Source organism: Phoca vitulina, unplaced genomic scaffold (genome assembly GCF_004348235.1).
Source record: "Phoca vitulina isolate PV1807 unplaced genomic scaffold, GSC_HSeal_1.0 scaffold2, whole genome shotgun sequence".
Lineage (NCBI taxonomy): Eukaryota > Metazoa > Chordata > Mammalia > Carnivora > Phocidae > Phoca > Phoca vitulina.
Genome location: NW_022589705.1, coordinates 757,177 through 763,176, shown reverse-complemented (window position 1 = coordinate 763,176; position 6,000 = coordinate 757,177). Strand labels below are relative to the sequence as shown.

Here is a 6,000-nt window from a genome sequence, read left to right as displayed (position 1 = left end):
ATCCTTTGTGCTCCTTTTCGCTCACATTTTATGCCTGCCTTTGCTATCTCATTTTCCCCCTGCATGTTTCAATCTCTGGGCTTCCATTTTTCTTCTTCCTTTTTAAATGCAGCGTGGTTTTTTCCCCCCCCCCCCTCTCTCTTCCCTCCTTTACACCCCCACCTTCCTCCTCCCTCCACACCAATCAAATTCCTGCTTGCTTCATGCCATATTCATTGTCCTACCTCATTCCCCCTCATTCCTAGAAAACAGCTCACCCACCCTCCCCCCTGCGATTCACAGTGCCCACCCTCCATAAATTCCAGCCGCCTGGCAATCAGTAACTTTACATCACACTTCACAGCTCCCAGAGTTTACACTACTTGTTACTACTCTCTTTGCTACTGCTCTCTAGGGTTTCTGGAGAAAAAAAATCCACTTTAAAAATATCCTGGGTACAAGTTGAACCCACAGTTAAAGTTTACTCGCACATTTACACATTTCATGGTTTTATTTTAACTAGTAGCTCAGGTCTATGTTCAATTATGCAGGGAAGCAAGACTGGATCCTTCGGGAACCAGTTTTTCTCTACTATAGAGAAGAAAGGCACCTCACCATTCAACAGAAACCCCCGGGCTGGGTCCACCTACGCTCTTATCTCCCCACTCCCCCAACCTCAAGCTGATGGGACCTTGCTGTTTCGTTTGTGGTCATTTATTTCACTCTCCCTGGAGCTCAGGCTGCCTCCCAGTGTGTGTCTGTGTGCACACGTGTGTGGCCACTGCTGTTTTTCCAAAGGGCTCACCTCTCTTCTGCCATTTTACCAGGACACAGGAGGCTCTCCCGCTCTCCCGCTCCCTCTCTCTTTCTCTCCCTGCCCCCAACTCAGCCTAGGCTTTTTCCTGTCTCTTAACTCCACCAGTGCAGCAACTAGCTGAGCTGCTTGCGTGAGAGAGAGAGAGAGGAGAGAGAGAGAGAGAGAGAGAGTGCTCGTGTGTGTGTGTGTGTGTGTGTGTGTGTGTGTGTGTGTCTGCGTGCGCAGCTAGGCCAAGCCTGCAAGCCTGCCTGTCACTGGAGAGTTTTAGTTTGCATTCAGAAGAAAGGAGGAGGGGAGACAAGGGGGGAGGAGGAAAAGGTGGAGGGGGAGGAGTGGGGGGGGGCACCGAGAAGGGAGGGAGAATGTCTTGTTTGTGGCTTGTCAGCAATTGCTTGAGACAAGCTTCCATGTGTGAAAGCTACTTGGCATGAATGCCTGGGCCGTACCAAGTGTCACCGCAGCAAGAGGGGGAGTCAGAAGAAAAACAGATCAGACCAGAGCAGACAATAGGCCCCTAAAGTGTTCCCCCTAAGTTGCTTTGATGTTGTCCTAGTGTCTTGATACCAGGAGGCCAGGGATTGCAGGAAAAGGGTCTTTTTTGTCTTCATTCACTTTCCCCCCTCAGTTTCTGAAATGATTCTCCAGAATTTCTCCTCATAAAAAAGGTAAGAGCCCTAACAATTCCTTCTTCTGTGGCAGGCTCGTTCGCCCGTGCCTGGAAGTGGGGGTCTCATTCCTGCGCTGCTCAGGAGGAGCGCTGGGGTCCTGCCGTTGGAGCTCTCGCCTTGCCCCTGCAAGTCTTGCAAGGCGCGCGGGGCTGGGGATGGCCCCTCTTTCTAGGGAACCCCAGTAACACGATCTGTGCCTCTGGGTTGGTGGGGGAGAAGGGGTGGATGGAGAGGGCTGGGAGGAGGGTGTGAGGGTGGAGGTGTGAGGGGAAAAAGAGAGAGAGAGAGGGAGAGAGGGAGAGAGGAAGAGAGAGGGAAGCCTGAAAGAGGGAGAGAAGGGCAGAGCCCTCGTTCAGAGCAGCCCAGCCTGGAGCCCAAGGAGGCCTTGCAAGCTTGGAGCGGTGGTTCTCAGGCTGAGCAAGGGCCGGCTGGGGCTCTGCTGAGTGCTTGCAGAGACTGCATCGAGCTCCGTGTGTGCGAGGGTGTGTGCGCGTGTGCGTGTGCGTGTGTGTGTGTGTGTGTGGACTTCCCCCACACTGCCCTGGCGCGCCTCGTGAAGGGGAGGAACCCCAGTCCTTATCACCCGAGCCCAGACTCCCGAGGCAGAGCAGCAAGGCAGGCGAGGTGGGAGAGAGCAAGAGAACTCTGCCGCAAGACAATCCAGAAACTTTTCCAGTCTCAGGGATTTCTCTGGTGGTAGATACTGTAAAGGAGCTGTGGGAGAGGGGTTGGGAGGGGGGTGCCTCAGTTTCCCCGTCTGTACAATCCAAAGAGCTGAGAGGGGATGCTGCATGTCTCTGCCTGGGATTTGGTGAAACAGAACAGATCGTCAGGTCTAAAAGGCATGGAGAAATCTTGAAGCTAGAAACACTGTGGAATCACCAAGTAGAAGTGTTATCATTATTCTTGGTCATCATCATCATCATCATCATCAAACCATCATTAAAGACACCCTGAGACAAAAAAAAAAAAAAACAACAACAACAACCGGGGAACACAGATCAAGTGTCTGAGCATTTCTAAGGAAACAAAAAGCCTTTTTCCACCTGTTGGCTTCTGTCCTTCTCTCTTGTGTCTTTTCGTTAGATTTATTGGCCGATTTGTACAGAGAATGGGGTGGGAGGGGTTGGGTTTTCCCCTTTCCTCCTCCCTTGTACATATTTTGTTTAAAAGAAGGTCAATGTAAGATGCTTGAGAGAGAAAATGTGCCTCCTGTTATAGTAGTTTATTCAAGACCTTGTGTTTCCTGGTGCTGACAGGGCTTCTAGACACATCTGTAAACTCTACCTCGGAGGTTAAAGATTTTTATTGTGGCTTTTAGAGATTAAATGAGATTTATTTACAATTGCTGTTTATCAGAGAGTAAATATCTTACTGTGTGTGTGAGGGTAAGAATGTGAAGGCTGTTTACTCACTGGCGGTTTTGTGGATAAAACCTTTTGCTTTTTAAAGTGACATCTTGAGAGATGGGAATAGAAGGCTAAAATCAGTGCCTAATACTCATCTTTAAATTTTTTTTAAAGAAAAAAAATGTCTGCTTATTTTCTTGAACTGTGGATTTCCTTTCTTCTCTTCTTACACGGCGATTGCTTCAAGGCTTTCAGTTGTAGCTCTCTTTGAATTCTCTGGGGGAATTTCGCTTTCTTACCTAATTCGAGGTTTTCTGTGACTCTGCTAGTTGTCCAAAAAAATCTGCAAAAGTCTAGGAGGCTGTGTCTCCTTCCATTCTACCTGCAAATGTTTATCATACTGACTCCCTGTGAAGCTAGAGATTGAAGCAAGGGGCCAGCCCTGGTGGAGAATATTTATGTTCTTCCCTTGGAGGCCTGGAGAACCTGACTTCTGGGTGTGAGAAAGGATGAAGGAAAGATATTAATTGGCCTGGATCTGGCAAGAAGCACCCTCCACACACACACACACATAATGTTTTGTTGGAATAGAACTGAACTTCGTATTTTAAAACTTAATTTTTTTCCCTACTTTTAAGCAGATCTTACCATGGTTTGTCTTTGGCAAGATTTCAGGTTCCGGATATCTTCCTAAAATGTTAGAATTTCAGAACTGCAAGGGACAAGAAAGGTTATTCATCAAGTTCTAAATGAGGACACTGAAGCCCTGGAAAGATCAGCAGTGACCTGAGGGGCTCAGTGAAGCATCTGGACCACACCCTGGGGTTCGGAGTGCCCTGAGGGCTGTCACGCCAGCACCCTTACCTGGCCGCCACACTTGATCTTGTACGGCCCAGCACTTGGGCCTGCCAGAAGGACAGGCAGCTTTTGGAACCTGCTTGCTGTGCCGGACGATAGCAATACATTCAGCCCTGCTCATGGCACATGGAGCAAACAGGGCCACCGCGCGTCACAGCGTGAGTTCGCGTGAATTCATTCCTGTGTTCACTTGTTGATTCAAGTAATACTGTGGGGGGCATTAACTAGGCACCAGACACCTTGCTGGGCACTGAGGACACAGGAAAAACTAAGGCAGACGCGCCCTTGCTCTCAGGGAGCGTGTAGTCTTGGTGGTGTAATCAACATTAACCACATGGTTAAATTGGCAATTATGATAACGATAACTTATACTGAACAGCATGCAGATACTATAATAGGGCAGAGCATAAAGTTGTACAAGTAATTGCCCTAAATTTGTATGTAACTGGACATAAGCTAGCTGTCCTTTTCCCTTGCCTGAGTTCTCCCCCCAGCCAACTCCCATTCCAGTGGAGGCATTCCTATTCATAAAGCGGCCCAGTGTTTCCAAAGACAGTAAAAAGCACCCCCCTTCTTCACACAATGCAAGAGAGACACAAGTAGTATCTATTAACGCTTGTACTATTAAATAACTCCCCACTCCTTGTGAGTTGGTCTCTGGAGCAGTCATCTCCGTGGTTCACATCAGCTCTAGCCTCTGCACACTGTGAAACTCTACTGGGCATTGCAAAAGACATGTGGTTAGTGAGGCTCTTGTCTCATTTCACTTACTCCTTAGTTTCCCCAGTTGATATGAAACACTCAGCTGCAGGAAACTCCACCGTTATCACGGTCATCTTGAAATTCCAAAGACAATAGTGTAATGAAATGGCTTTTTCCAATTCCTCCTAACAAGGGCACATGTTTATAAAGGGAAAAAAATTTTACAGCCTCTTCATCTTACCATAGTCCCATCTTGGTTGGGTTGTTAAAATCTTACTGGTTTGATCTCCCAAAGTAGGAGCATCCCCCATCCCCATTTTGGTCTTGGGTGGAAAGAACGTATGGTGGAAATGCCAGTCGTTTCCATGCAAGCAGACTGTGTTCACGCTTGTATCACCATTTTCTACATTGTGTGTTTCTCTAGTACTCAGAGGAGGGTTGTCTTCAGTGGTGTCAATCTATCTTTTTTTTTTAGACTAATTTAGTAGTTTAAAAGGAAGACAGACATGCCCACCCACACATAAATCATTGGTTTGGTGCCTATACTTTGGGAACCTACACAAGTCGTGTGATGAGCAAAATAAGAGTCATTTCTATGCACCCAACGTTGTTACGCAGTGAAGTACCGGCTGGCCTACGTTGTAGCGACAGCCCTACCCAGAGCTTGCCATCGTCATCTGCATTTGGCACCTGTGGCCACTGCCTTCTCCTGTGAGCCGTATGACTTCATTTGCAAGTATTTGATCACTTCCGACACACTCTGCCCGCCCCCCAATGTGTTACTCACTGGGGCGCTGCCTCTGGGGGAGGTAATCTGAGTCGCCTCAGGCTTCCGAAGAGTAATCTAAAGAGAGGAGTGAGCCAAGTGGGGAGCTAAGATGTGGATAAAACAAGGATCTGGTTGAGGAAGAAATTTAACAGAACTGGGGAGCTAGACAGCAGTGATCAGGTCATCCCTAACTCTAGGGGAGTAAAAATGAAGATTGATCACATTTTAAAAGGTGCATGATGTGGGTTCTGCGTGTAAATAAGAGTGTGAGAGCCCCTAGTCCTGCCGAAGGTTAAAACCAACACAACATGTGGGACATTCTCCAGACTTCTTTATTACAAATACTGCTTTTGCCTGCAGCTCTAGTGAAGGGAATTTGTGTGTGTGTGTGTGTGTGTGTGTGTGTGTGTGTGTGTGTGTGTCCCAAGAGACATAAATATAAGATGTAATATGGAAATCTTCTCCATTTCTTTTAAGCCTTGACATTTTAATGCACTTTAAAATATCTGCTCAGTCCTCTCTTATAATAGCCCTGTGAATTAAGTAATACCGTTATCCTTCTGTTATATTTGAGTAAGGTTATGTGACTCACCCAAGGACTCACAAAAAAATAAGGGGCAGGATGGCTTGCTGATTAAATCTCCCTGTTAGGCCAAATCTCTTCAAGAGATGAGAAGCAAAGAAGTGAGGCAGTCACCATTGATATTCCAGCCAAATTTACTTCCTTTCTTTAAAGACTTAAGATTTAGAATGTTGATCAAAAAAGAAGGGTCCCCAATTCTAATTGAATCATTACGTGTTTTATACAAGTGCATTGGACCAGCTTCTGGTTTTGGTTTTGCCATTCTGTGACCTAGG

General features: G+C 47.0%; 1 protein-coding gene across 6 annotated transcripts in view; it reads left to right on the top strand.

Moving 5' to 3' along the window:
- The first annotated feature begins 1,192 nt into the window (after positions 1–1,192).
- The window catches only part of BCL9 (BCL9 transcription coactivator), an 82,029-nt gene continuing 77,221 nt past the window's right edge, over positions 1,193–6,000 (top strand). For all 6 annotated transcript variants that reach the window (XM_032420106.1, XM_032420098.1, XM_032420044.1 and 3 more), the window contains exon 1: positions 1,193–1,461. The gene's annotated coding sequence lies outside the window, so the exon portion shown is untranslated. The remainder of the gene's footprint in view (positions 1,462–6,000) is intronic.